The sequence below is a fragment of the Ursus americanus genome, chromosome 31 (assembly GCF_024610735.1).
Source record: "Ursus americanus isolate L20-20 chromosome 31, mUrsAme1.1.p, whole genome shotgun sequence".
Taxonomy (NCBI): domain Eukaryota; kingdom Metazoa; phylum Chordata; class Mammalia; order Carnivora; family Ursidae; genus Ursus; species Ursus americanus.
Genome location: NC_142157.1, coordinates 9,412,290 through 9,425,882, shown reverse-complemented (window position 1 = coordinate 9,425,882; position 13,593 = coordinate 9,412,290). Strand labels below are relative to the sequence as shown.

Below are 13,593 nucleotides of genomic sequence, written 5' to 3'. Positions count from 1 at the left end.
ATCTCTCCTGAAATGCACACACAGGTCAAGATGCTTCAATATTCCCAGCCTAGTGTTTTGTCCATTCTAGGTGCTCAATAAATACCGGTACTCAAATTGAATTGGGCTGACTAAGGGAGAAGATTTCTCAACCTCTTCCAGATCCTTTTGCTTCATCTTCCCTTGCACACTTCTCTGGGGCACACATCTCCCTTGCTAATCTATCCTCGATTCTACCCTCCAGTCAGGGTTGAGCTGTGTGTCCCGGCTGCAGGGCCCCTGGAGACAGAGAGACAGGTGCCTAATGGGTGCCCAGTGCTCTTCTGGGCTACCTGGAGACTGACCTAACACCTTCCCTGGTCCCTACTCCAAGAAATTTTCTCAGTGGATATCCCTTTCCCCCAGTCTCTGGGCTGTTTCTTTGCAAACATTTTCACCTCCCCCTGCTTCTCAGGCACCCCAAAGACCCAGGATGTTGGGGTTATAGCACTGAGGTGTCAGACAGGAAAAAAACACAATTCTTGCCCATGAGGGTTTTCTGGTCTAGTTGATCAGAGCAATAAGTAAATAACTAAATGAGTCTTCTTGACTTTCTTTTGGAGATTTGGAAATAATTAGCAATTAAAACAAAACAAAACCAACCACAACAATAAAAAAGAAAACAAAACCCTCCCAGAACTGAGCTCTCATGCCAAAATTAAACCAAAATAATTTAGTCTTCTGAAAATGATCTCAAACTCCCTTCCTCTAATGATACCTCTTCCCTGGCTCTTCCCTTCCACTCTCTGGAAAAGAAAAAAAAAATCAAATAAGTGGATTCTCTAACTCTTGATGTATTTATTCCGTACCTATAGATCGGTTACTCATCTCTTCAGGGCCTGAGTTCTTTCATCAATAATATAACTAATAACAATAACAACTATTAGAACAGTGCTAGTGATGTGCCAGGCACTGCTCTAAGTACTCTGCTTATATTAACTTACTTTAACTTCCTTAACCTTCACAGTAATATTGTGAGGTACATGCTCTCATGATCGTCATTTTACAGATGAGAAAACTAGGACATAGAGAATTTAAATAACTTGCCCAAGGTGATATAACTGGTAAGTAAGAGGACTGGGATTCAGTGCAGACTGACTTCAGAATGCATGCACTAATCATTACACCACAGTGCATGAAGAAATAGATGGGGGATGGAGGATAGATCATGGATGGCAGATGGATGGATGGTGGATGGTAGATGGACGGATGATGGACGGATGGTGGATGGATGATGGATGGTAGATGGATGGATGATGGATGGATGGTGGATGGATAGTGGATGGTAGATGGACGGATGATGGATGGATGGTGGATGGATGGTGGATGGTAGATGGATGGATGATGGATGGATGGTGGATGGTAGATGGACGGATGATGGATGGATGGTGGATGGATGATGGATGGTAGATGGATGGATGATGGATGGATGGTGGATGGATGGTGGATGGTAGATGGACGGATGATGGATAGATGGTGGATGGATGGTGGATGGTAGATGGATGGATGATGGATGGATGGTGGATGGATGGTGGATGGTAGATGGACGGATGATGGATGGATGGTGGATGGATGGTGGATGGTAGATGGATGGATGCATGGAGGAAGGGAGGGAGGGGCAGATGGTGGATGGAGGAATGGGTGGTGGATGGTCAGATGAAGGCACTAGGCCAGCCATTGCTCAGATACCTCTCTTAGGTATATATGATGTCAATATTTAAAATTTGTGCTCTGAACATAAAGTGTAGTTTTTAACATTCTTCTCTTTCAAAATGAAGTGGAGGAGTGCCCATTAGGAGGATTACCACCTCTGAGCTGTGTAAGAGCTCAGCCTCTAGTGTATTACACCTTCCTTGGAAAAGAAACGTCTCCCGCCAATACTCATTTAAATCTCTGTGGAATTGAAGCAAAGAAGTTATGTTTTTCCAAAATGAATTAATCTCAGAAGAGTTCCTTGAGAATCTTGGATATGAAATGTTCCTTTAGAGCCAAGACTAACACGCCTCACATAAAAGTGAAAAGAATATTTCCAGTTACCAACCCCCTGCCCCGCAAACATAGATTACTGACTCCAGTCAACAAGAGCTTATCTTAAACCTCCAAAGAATTAGATGAGCTCTCCTTAAATATTACTCTCGAATTAAGAGACCAGTTTGAGGTTAGCCAGATCTGTGGCTTTGGCTTAGCAGTCACCAAACCTCGGTAACAGGCCTGTTTTTCCATCCCTACGATATTAATCTTTTGACCACCAAAATTTTTCTTTAATAAAAGCAGTTTGTGTACCTTACTCTTAGCAGACTCCTAGAGACTGATTAGATAAGAAAGGAAGGAAAACACTGTAGATGTATAGAATTGAGTAAGACTGAGTGCTTACTCTGCCCCAGAATAGCTCACATGCCACGAAAACCATTATCTTTGGAAAACTTAACCTTGGTAGATTTTCAAAGATGTATAAATTTGCCTTTTTCTGATTTTGTTTAAGACATAATAATTAAGTTTTATTTTCATTTTAATTGTTCAATGGATACATCTCATTAATGTCATCAGTATTTTTCATTGGTCTGAAATTCAACTGTGCCTATGTGAATTTAGTTTTTGCACTCCATTTCAGCTAGCTCATGTTCTGAAGAATTCTGCAAGGTGAACAGCACTGGGGAGAAGACTGGCATATTACTTGGGCTCTGTTATTCAGAGCCACAAAACCCACCATGAATCACTGGACATTTCTCAGCATCAGTTGTCCGACCAGCAGCACAGAGAGAATGCTATTCAGTCTACTATCCAGGTATGGTAAAGAATGTATCATCATCAAAGCTGGTGGCAAAGTGTACTGATTGATACAGTTAAGTAACAAACAAGGGGAGGCATTCTGTGAAGCAGAAGAAATCATGATAAAATAACACTTGCATCATTATATTAACATGACTTTGAATCTACAGGGCGGGTTGTAACCAAGCGTCATGTACCACACAAAGACAAATTCCTCTGAAGATACCAGTGAGGCAAACAGCAAAATAATTTACCATCATATATAGATAATACATATATAGATAATAATATAGATAATACATATATAGATAAAACACAGTTTCTGTTACTGGTAATGGTGTAGCCTACATGGCCTACATTTAGGTCTTTTGGTTTTATCATTAAAACACTATTTAAAAAACTTACCATTACTCTTAGAATGGGTAAAAGAGGGAGCAGGTTGGGCATCATGGTATTATCAGGGGGAGGAGGCACTGTTAGGGGGCCATCGATGGTCTTTTCTCAATTTCAGTTCTTTACGAAAGATGCGGGGGAATTTATGAGGATGAACGAGCTGGGATTTCTGGTAGTTGTTGTTTCTAAGAGAGTTTAGAGCACCAAAGAATCCATAAGCTTTAATTGCACCCATCTTCTTCCTCCTTGTAAATAAAATTCTCCCCAGAGATGGCTGTATAAAACGCCAGGAGCAAGTACGTTCTAGAGCCATTAGATTTGCTTCCCTAGTACTACATCAGATTCTGCAGCCTGGCCCTCTAAAGACTCTTCCCAGAGTCCTAAGCACTAGTTAGGGGCTCAAATACCAGCCAGATGAGCCCTGACCTCAGAAACCTCTGGGACTCTAAAGATGCTTTGTCCATGTCCTAATGGCCAAAAGAGACGCCCTCCTTCTCCTTCACAACCTCTTATCACTTAAGTAGTGTCTATTAATAGCTCTTCCCAGTGAGCCTTGAATGGGCCCAGCCCACTCATTTCCAGTGTCTCCTGCTCCAGCTAAGAGAAGGAAGGGTTTAGGAATCATAACACATGTGGAAGGCTGAAGGAGCAAGAAAAAAAAGTCTTAGAGGGGACAAGATCACTGATTTCAGACACTTAAGGACATTTTTATAAAAAAAAGGAACTATATTTATTTGGCATGACATCAGAGAGAGCTGAGACCAAGGAGTGGAAGTTATATGGAGGCAGACTGCTGGCTCAGTATCATGAGGAACAACCTTTAGCGTCAGATGGACTGCATTGTGGGTGGAGAGCTCCTTAGCCCTGAAAGTACGCAAGCGGAGGTGCTCTGACCATGTATTGAGAGGAGGGTCTAGCACTGAATAGAAATGTGGTCTACGGGCTAGACTCAAAGACTCTGAGGCCCTTTCCAATGGAGATACCAGGATTCCAAGTTCATTAGTGAGTTTTCTCAGACCTGGAAATTCCCCCATCATTTTTCTCAGGCCAGACCTCCCCCTTCAATCTTTGCAAAAAGCCTGGAGTCAGAAGAGTTCACATTCTCCAGATGTCATTCTCCCCACCCAGTTGAAAAGGTGACTACGACAGACAGCCACCTGCAAAATGGGGTTCTTATTACTGTCCCTGCGGGCAGAAGCAGGAAGCTAGTAAATGAATTTAGCATTCCCTCGTTTGCTCAGAAGCAACCTTTCTTCTTGCAAAACAAAGGAATTTGTCGAGTTCATCCCATCCTTCTCCGGAGTTCACAGAGACTAAAACAGGGCCTGGGATACAGTAGGTATTCACTAAACCTTTCCTCAAAGAATGCATAAATACGTTTGAAAAGCAAGCGAAAACAGTGTACAATGCTTGACCCTGCAGTTAAATATCTTAGCCATTCCAGACTCATCTCTAAGACAGGGGCGAATACACTGATGGCACCTTGCTTGTGGGTTGCCCTAAGAATTAGAGGGTGCACTGAAGTGGTAATGTGCTTAGCAGAGTATCTGACACATAACCAAGGTTGAAGAAATGCTAGCTCTCTTCACTGCTGTTATTTTGTTATTATTACTGTTATTTTAAATAATACCATCTGGGAGGGGGTGGGGAAGACAAAAAGGTATTTAATATTAGAACAGAACTTCTTTCCCATTACCTCTTATATCACATCCTATCACTCCAGCTGGAGCTGGCAAACTATTTCCTGCTGATTTTAAGAAGGCAAATCTAGGACTTCAGTTAGCAAAAGGGATGCATTTCCTTGCTTTCGAGTTGGATTCCTTAGAGCACCTGGGACTGATGCTCACTGGTAATTAGAGATTGTCGATGGGGAATTACCCAAGGACATGAGCCTTGGGCTTCAAAGGGGTCTGGGGTAGTCTAAGAAGACTTTATATAGTGAATACTTGCTGAAAAGTGTCGTAAAAAATGAGTGTGATTTAAATTTTCAAAGTACTTATCAACAATGAGACAATTTGTGAAAAACAAAACACGTGTTTTTAAAAATCTTGTCAATTCTAGCTGTGAGCCCTGCCAGTCACCCCGGGTGGGGCTTGGCCCACTGTGCCTGTGTCTCTCTTCTATGGGTGCTTTGTCTGTTGGACCCCAAATGAGGAGGAGAATGGAAACGTGAGGAAAGCACGAGGTCTTCCCCGATGAGTAGTCAGCACACAGATTTAGAATCTGCAGTGACATCTTTCTTTTGTGCTATCATTCCAGTGAAGGACCCTTCCTTTATAAGCAGCAAAACTCCTCAAGCATTCTGCCGAATGAAGACATAGTACAGAGGCAGATGATTTATTTATCATTTAAAAAAATTACAAAGGCCTAAAGAGATTTTATTATTTCTCAGTAGCCACAAATTATTCATCTGCTAAGTGGCGTGAGGGCCAATAATCCAGGCTCCTAATTAACCATGAAACCGTATGCCCCGGCAAGTAAACCTCAAAAATTATCTAGTTACACCAATGAATATAAGCACTATAAAAGTACTGGATAAAAGCTCCAGGACAACCTGGATATGACTTATTAGCAAGTTATAAATCAAGCCCTTTCTAAATAGGCAAGTAATAACAGGCCTTTCAAACACCTTTCCAACATAACTAATTCCACCAGGTCCTGCTATAGCATAATCGCAATCAGCAAATGCAGCCTGCACTCCCTGCCTTATGAATTCAAGATGGCACGTGGATAGTGACTGTCAGAAAAGATTTCTAGAAAAGTAAACTGTGTTCCTCTCATTCGTCAGAGGAAACTGAAGCATGAATATAAGTAATGTGCTTAGTTTTAGACTATTTACATAATTAAAACCATATCCTAGAAGAGATCTTGTAGAATTACCTTTTATTAAGTGTAGGTAGTCATGACACTATTGTCCTAAAACCGGAAGCTGTCTTTTTTTTTTAATCTGAACTTCCTGAGTGCTTCTCAAAAGTAACCACTACAATGTTCCCCAATTGATGTGAGTTTAATCTAAATTCTATGATGAAGAAGCTCATTGTAATTTAATCAACCTTTGCCTCTTTATTTGTCCAACGTGATGGCCATCTGACATCTTTGTTTCCTTCTTCTAGACCTTGGCCAGGATGCCAGCCATTGTTAAAATAGAACAGCACATTCATACCTAATTTCAGTGACTGGTTGTCATCAGATAATCACGTAGTCCGTTATTGCACAAACAAAATTCTAGTGTAACTAGTAAGCAATTATTAATTAAATGGAGTGCGACGGGATGCTTAAAGTGACCCCAAGATTAAACTCTCATTTGGAGTTTGTTTGATGACTAAGGACCACTATCACCAATTTGAAGATATTACAACAAAACTCTGCTGCTGACAAAAATATTAACCATAAATGATGAAACGTTTTCAGCTGGGACAAGAACATCTGGAGCCCATTAAAACTGGAAAATTTTCCCTCTAAATCCTGATTGCCAAAGTTAGACTCAACCACCCAGAAACTGTGGCCCTCATGCTAACTCAATGTTTATGTTTCATTACAAATGATTTCAAGGATTTATATCTTGCTCTATATGGCCCAGCTCCCATGATTACAGCCTCAAATCTCACCAGGCATGTCCTTGTGCACAGCAACGTTCCTCATCTCTCGGGTTTGGAAAGAGGAGCTTCCTGGGGAACAATTCCAGGTTCCTTTTTCACAGCTAGAGGCCCAGCAGGAGTCTGAAGAGCACACCATCCTGAGATAAATAAGGAGAAGAAAACAAGGCTTCAAGATCCAACATATTAATATTAAATTTTAAAAAATGCTGTGCCAGGATTTGCTTCTAAATATATAATAAATATATATAAATATAATAAATGTGTAATATGTTATAAATATATAATTATATTAAATATATGATGTATATTAAAAATATAAAAATAAACATAATAAATACGCAATAAAAATAACTAATGGAAGTTATGTAATTTTAGCGATGTATTAGTTTTCTATTGTTATCAAAACAAATCTCCACAAATTTAGTGGCTTAAAACAATACAAATGTATGATCTGCATTCTCTAAGTTCGAGCCCAGCACGGGTCTCACTAGGCTAAACTCAAGGTGTTTGCAGGGCTGCATTCCTTTCTGGAGACTCCAGGAGATAATCCAGGTCTTTGCCGCTCCCAGTTTCTAGAGGCTGCTCACACTCCCAGGCTTGTGGCCCCTTCTTTCATCTTAGAGGTCAGCAAGGTTGCACCTCTCTGACCCTGCTCCACAAGCACAGTCTCCCTTGATTAATTTGGGCCTATCCAAATACTCTAGAAAAATCTCCCTAACTCAAGATCCTCAACTTAATCACACATGCATAACCCTTTGGCCATAGAAGGTAACATATACCGGGTTCCATGGATCAGGATGTGGACATCTTTGGGGTGGGGCATGATTCTGCCTTGCATAATCTATTTGCAGACTCCTGAGAGTAAAGAAGTTTGAAATCAAAATTTCATCAATCTCTTCCCTCCTTATCATTCCTTTCAGAACTGAATCTTACCCTAGGAAATAGGAAACAAGTTTCCAATGCAAAATGCCTTAAACATAGAATAATCCCACAAGTTTCACTAGTCCACAGTGAATTTTTTGGCTGAAAGTTTTCCAAAATTTTCAGAGACGATTTCAATTTTAGTGGTAAACATGAAATCTCTTTAGTTTTACTGTTGTCTATCTATATAAGACACCCAACAATGGTTCTTTTGAAATGCTAAAATATTCACTGAAAGCATAAACTGTCATGTCCCAGAATGTATGGAAGGGTGCCTGTGGTTGGTAAAGTGGTTTCTTAACACATCCTTCACCCTGAATTTACTCCTGGCGTGGACTTCTGCGCATGGCAGGGCATACAGCAGCCTCAGCCGTGCATGTGTTCACAGAGGTCTGTCCTTTTCTCAGGCCTATGTTTCCTACCTGTGCCTGGCAAATGCCTAAGTTGAAGCCAGCACCCAGCAGGTTAGCTCTTCCTGCTGCTTTCCAATGCACACTACCATTGTGACTTGATGCTTGGCAGAGGGTATTTCTGCTACCCTGAGAACTGTGGGTTTGCTCCTATTTTTTAACAGTGGGATCCTGAATCATTGTTAGAAACAGTCTGAGCAGTATTAGTAAGTGTGCAGAAATGGCGTGATGTGCCATTTTGTGTCTTCGAGGAGTGGTTCTTTTTGGCAAGAACATGCATTTAGGGGCACTGACCCATGTTCTTGTAAAGGTAAAGGCACTGACTGGATTCTAGGCCCTGTGCTAAGAGCCTTAAGAGCATTCACTCATTTCACTTTACAAAACCCTGTACAATGGACTCTCGCAATCACCCCATTTTACAAACAATGGAAGCAAGACTTGAAGTGACTTGCCCAATCTCACAGAGCTGATGAGTGATCTGGCTGGGCAAAGTCAGGTCTGGATAAGGAAAATGAGGTGCTCACCTTGGGTGCAAAATGTAAAGGGGAGCCCCAAAACTCAGTAATCAAGGCGAAGAACAGGTTAATGGAATATTTTAGAAAATCAAAATTAATGAAAAAATCCTTGATGAAAAAATACTGAAATTCTAAATAAAGACAAGATTTGAACCTCTATTTGTAGGACTCAGCCTTACTTGCCTGATCCTGATCCCAGCCCCGTGAGATCCTGTCCCTGCCCTGGCTGGGATTTGAACCCAAGACTGGCTAAGTTCACAGCCTGTGCTCTGACCCACTTCTCTGGGGCACTCATCTGCCTCCTTTGCTAGCAGGGAGGTAACGATGCTGACAACCTGAGCTAAGTCTCACTCCACCCAACCTTGGGAAAGTCATTTCCAGAATGGACTGAGAAGGGCATCTGTGATGGCGAGAAATCATGTGTAATGGCCCCCAATCCTTGCCATCAGCCAAGGTGACTCTTGATAGAAGTCCTAGTTTAGGAAAGGAGCATTTCCCTGAGCAAATCAACATCAAGCAAGCTCTGAGCAAATTTTCTTTAGTTAGGGAAAGTGCCGTGACTCAGTTCAGATGGATGGAGGGTCCCCTGGCAACTGACTGTTCCCAAGTGACCTCTACCCTCTCTTCCTCCCAGCCCACTCCCTTTAGGTGCCACTGTGGGCTAGGGGCCTCCACTCCTCCTAGAATAGAAATTCCTTTGCCCAAGTCAATTGGAAAGGGATCCTCCTTGTTAACTTCTCAGACTTCTGCAATGTGAACAGCTGCCAAACACTGCCCACTGCTCCCAGGCCCATCGGTCCAGGACAGGGAAGCAGCTTCTGTGGCTCAAACACTCCAACCAAATTCTGCCAGGGAGGATGTAGTGAACACACTCCATGAAACTGTCATTTCCTCTGCCTTGTTCTCTTTTCCAGCCACATCTGAACTTAACAGCATATTTATTCTTACAGCATCTCCTTGTGTACCTCCGATAAAACTTTAGGCTTTAATTCTAGTGTCCAAGCTTTAAAAAATAGTGTTACTTTCTTTAAATGCCATCAGGAAATAGGGCAGGGCACTTTGCTCTGACATGAATCCACAGGAATGTCTGTTCACTCTCTGAGCTCCCTCTGAGCTCCAGAAGCACTGCTCTACTTCCCCGCTGAGCGCTCTGTTGGACACCTGTGTTCTTAAAGGGACAGTGCAGCTATTAAAAAAAAAAAAAACAACAAACTTTGCTCTTTCTTCCAAAAGCCACAGCCATGATTTTCTCTACATTTTCTTCTGCTAGGAGTGTTAACAAATACATTCTTCATCTATTCATTCAACAAATACTTGTTTACCAAGGGCCAGGTTCCATGCTATCTTGTAGATTTTCCTTATAGCAGCTCCCTTTCTCCGAGAGTCTAGCAGATATTATTCCTTTTTTTTCTTTTAAGATTTCATTTATTTATTTGACACAGAGAGAGAGAGAGAGAGCCGGCGAGAGAGGGAACATAAACAGGGGGAGTGGGAGAGGAAGAATGGGAGCCCCATGCAGGGCTTGATCCTAGGACCCTGGGATCAGGCTCTGAGCCGAACCCCGAGCCTAAGGCAGACACTTAATGACTGAGCCACCCAGGCACCCCTAGCGGATATTCTTCTAAACACTCATTGGACCTTAGATACTGACTTTAGCCAAGGGGTATGTGGATAGTTAAAAAAAGAGAAAGAATGTCCTAGTCTGTCCTAAAGACAGCTGAGTTGAACAACAACAAAATAGGAGAATGTTCTTTTCTGAAAACAGCTCAACAGTTGTTCCAGTGAATACTAGCTAGCTAAGTTTGCCATGAAAAATAATGCATGAAAGGTAAGTAAGCCATCGAGGCACACGCATTTCTAGATCGCATTTTAACCTACCACTTTCTACAGACTACTTTGTTATTGTTTCCAATTAAACAATAACAATACTCAAAACAAAAAATTTAGAAAACCCAAAAGAGCATTAAAAAAGTCAGTCATATTATATGTCAATTATATCTCAATAAAGCTGGGGGGGGGGACTCAGAAGCCAAACATCCAAGGTAACAACTCCTGACATAATATGTTTGAAACTAAACTCAATATTTTTCCCTATGCATATGAAAAACACATGTATTATAGCCCAAAACTGACATATTCTTCCTACTGGAGTATTTCCTGCACTGGTTAACATGAACCTAAATAGAAACTGAATGGTTGCACCCTGTCCTATGAATACACTGTAGCTTTCTCAAGCAGAATTGGACACCTAGGCTGTCTCCAAAATTTGCTGTCATAAATAATGTTTTAAGGAACTTCCACATCCAATTCTTTGCAGACATCTCTTAATTCCTCTTGGGGTAAAGTCCTAGAAATTGAAATGCTGGATGAAGGAATACACAGTTTTTAAAGCTTTTGATAATATAGTAACAAATTGTCCTTAAAAAAACATGCTAATCAACAGCTCCACACTGTGTAAAATTGCCAGGGAAACTTAGCTATCACAGAAGGGATCTTGGTTAAGAATGAGGCAATTGTTTGGGCAGAAGACAAGAACAGACATTTCTCCAAAGAAGACATACAAATGGCTAACAGACACATGAAAAATGCTCAACATCACTCGGCATCAGGGAAATACAAATCAAAACCACAATGAGATACCACCTCACACCAGACAGAATAGCTAAAATTAACAACTCAGGAAACAACAGATATGGGCAAGGATGTGGAAAAAGGGGAACCCTCTTACACTGTTGGTGGGAATGCAAACTGGTGCAGCCACTCTGGAAAATAGTATGGAGGTCCCTCAAAAAGTTAAAAATAGAACTACCCTATGACCCAGCAATTACACTACTAGGTATTTATCCAAAGGATATAAACATACTGATTCGAAGGGGCACATGCACTTCAATGTTTATAGCAGCAATGTCCACAATAGCAAAAAATATGGAAAGAGCCAGATGTTCTTGGACAGAGAATGGATAAAGAAGATGTGGTACACACACACACACACACACACACACACACACACACACACACACACAGGAATATTACTCAGCCATCAAAAAGAATGAACTCCTGCCATTTGCAATGATGTGGATGGAACTAGAAGGTATTATGCTAAGCAAAATAAGTCAGAGAAAGACAAATACAACATGATTTCACTCATTTGTGGAATTTGAGAAACAAAACAGATGAACACACAGGAAGGGAAGGAAAAATAAAATAAGATGAAAAAGGGAGGCAAACCATAAGAGATTCTTACTATAGGAAACAAACTGAGGGTTTCTGGCGGGAAGGTGGGTGAGGGATGGGGTAACTGGGTGATGGGCATTAAGGAGGGCACTTGATGCAATGAGCACTGGGTGTTATATGCAACTGATGACCTGCTAAATTCTACCCCAGAAACTAATAATACAACATATGTTAACTAAACTGAATTGAATGAAAATAATTTAAAGAAAGAATGTGGCAATTTTTTTTTTGGAGAGTGTCAGAAATTTAGCATTGGAAAGGATTATTGCGGAAGGTCATTCAATCTTTAACCTTAACAGTTACACACTAGCATCATCTGGTGAGCTTCTAAAAACTGCCAATATTGGGCCCCACTCTTAGAGATTCTGATTTTATTAGTCTTGGATGGATCCTGGGCATGGTATCATCTTGAAGCTTCCCAAGTGGTTCTAATGTCAGCCAAGGTTGAGAACCACTGAACTCAAGGTATTTTTAAACGAAAGAAATTTGCAGAAATTTGGGTTCAGATGAGTGTCAAACACATTTTTCAGGTTTTTCCTTTAATCCTTTGACTTTATAAAAATATTTCTGAGAAAACTGTGACAGTGTATAAACCTCTGAGAGGAAATCATGAATATGTCTATGACAGGTTCCTTTAGTGGTGTCCAGGTGAACAAAAACATGGTGGCCCCAGTGCCATCACCAAGACCACAATCAGAGAAGAGAAAGTAGGCTGTAATTGGGTGGCTTTGCTCTCACAATTTGGTCAGAGATGGAAAGAGCCCCGTGTGGACACAGACTGAGACCTAAAGGACAGTATGAAATAGGGGAAAGGGCGTGGCTTTGGGGACATACAGATCTATAATGATTTTGACTTCTGTCATTTGTTCCTGTTTGACCCTGAGCAAATTCTTTACTCTTCTGGGTCACCGTTTCCCATCTGTAGAATGAGGCCATATTGCAACTACTTCGTAGGGCAGCGGCAAGGTCTACTTACACTATGGTCACAATGTATGGTTCCTGGCGCTGATCAAAGATAACCACCTCTCCTAACTGGCCCCTGGATGCCTCATGCACAACCTCCTGTGCAGTGCGCTTACTTCTTCGTTTATTTTCAATATAAGGGAACCCACTTGTTCTGACTATACTCCCAGTTAGGACATGTGGGTTCTGAGCCCAGCTCTGTCACTGCCTAGAGTGCAAGTCAGAGCTTTGCAGAGCCCCGATTTCCTTGTTGAAACATCTCAAGGCCCCTCCCAACTTCAACAATCTCTAAAGGAGATCTTTTCCCTTGCTTGGAACTTTAGATATTCAAATTAACTGTACCATAAGAGAACATTCCATGGCATGATTTAAAAAAAAAAATCTGTAATTTAAAGAGTGCCTATGAGGTCTATTCTGCACATATGTGTTACAGACTTTAAAGGTCACAACCGCCACGGGAGGTACATATTTGTATCCCCATTAATGGGTGAGGGAACAGACTAACTGAAAAAATACCTTATCTGTAATTACACAGTCAGCATTTGGCACAACTGAGATTCGAGCACAACTTTATCCCAAAGCTTGTGTCCTCAGCATGCTGAATTCCTAAGTGCTGCTGGTTATCAAAACAGGACTTCATCTTCCTCTTCTTTCCTATTCTCTGACTTCTTACCAATTGTTTCATTAACCCCTCCATGAGAGGTTTTGCGGAAATGGGCTGATTTTCTAGATTCCTTGGAGTGGCCCACATCCATATACCCTACTAAATTC

General features: G+C 41.3%; 1 long non-coding RNA gene across 1 annotated transcript in view; it reads right to left on the bottom strand.

Annotated features, from left to right (window-relative positions):
• Positions 1-13,593, bottom strand: part of LOC148107361 (uncharacterized) — a 101,189-nt gene that overhangs the window by 74,871 nt on the left and 12,725 nt on the right. The window contains exon 2 of the long non-coding RNA XR_015722394.1: positions 6,789-6,916. This is a non-coding gene — a long non-coding RNA (uncharacterized LOC148107361). The remainder of the gene's footprint in view (positions 1-6,788; positions 6,917-13,593) is intronic.